Below are 1,133 nucleotides of genomic sequence, written 5' to 3' on the forward strand. Positions count from 1 at the left end.
TCGCCTAGAGCTGCTTTCTTTTAGACTGCCCCTTATATCCCTCAGCATCACCTCGCCCTAAGTCTAGCCTCCTCCGTTAGAAGCTGTCACAGTGGCAGATGCTTACAGTGACCCACATGTTTCTCAAAATAACTTTAACACAAGTAAACTATGTTGTGTGTCCCTCTGGATGCTTTGACTACTGAAACTCAGCAATGTGATGCAGGCAGCTCTCTGTGGTTGTAAAGGCGCTAAGGATTTATTTATAGATTGATTGAACCTTCACTTCTCCAGGAGAAGTTTAACAGAACATGTTTGCTGTTTCCTAGTGCTTTATGTTCCTAACGTATTGTGCTCTCACTCCTCGATGCTTCCCATTATCTACCACTGTCCACTGGAGCAGCTGGGGCTTAAGTGCCTTGCAAAAGGGCACCTCAACAGTAGCGGTTGAGGAAGGGGGGAGCACATTTAGCCCCAAGCACATTTAGCAGCTAGTTTCTCTGACAACTTCACCCCTGTCGCCCCGAGTCTGTGACTGAATATCTTGCTTAAGAAATAGTTTAATTGAAACTAACATTTTTGCTATGATATATGTGTTTCTTTTCTCTCAACTGCAGTGAGATTATGTTCATAGAAAATATGCTTTTTTCTCTGTTGTGACAGTCTTTAGACAGGTTACAGTAAATGCTGAAACTGAAGCGTCAGTGTTGATGCCGCAGCTGTGCGGAGAAAAAAGTGATACACATGCAAGAGCTGCCTATGAACTGATTACTGCCTCTATCAGGTCTTGTTAGGCCCCATTAGCCACAGATGGTGAGCAGAGGATCTATTTTTTTTCCACAGAAAATAGGACTAGCCCCAGATAATTTGGTCCACTGGTGATTGTTGAATAATTCTGTTGATGAGTCAGACCGTAAGCGACGAGAAAGATGCCCGCTCTGGCTTACACAGACAATAAAACCATTGCAGCTCTGCTTTTATCTTTTCTTCTGTTGTGCTACAGCAGGCACTTAAATCTTTGTTGTTGCATGAGCAAACTGCAAAAAAAATCTTTTTGACTTTTTAGGTGTGTGGTTCTCATCCTTTTTGTAGTAATTGTTTTGTTTTGTTTTAATGGGCATGACTGTTTTCTGTAGCACAGCACCAGATCCAAC

The sequence above is a fragment of the Echiichthys vipera genome (assembly GCF_963691815.1).
Source record: "Echiichthys vipera genome assembly, chromosome: 16".
In the NCBI taxonomy this organism is placed as follows: domain Eukaryota; kingdom Metazoa; phylum Chordata; class Actinopteri; order Perciformes; family Trachinidae; genus Echiichthys; species Echiichthys vipera.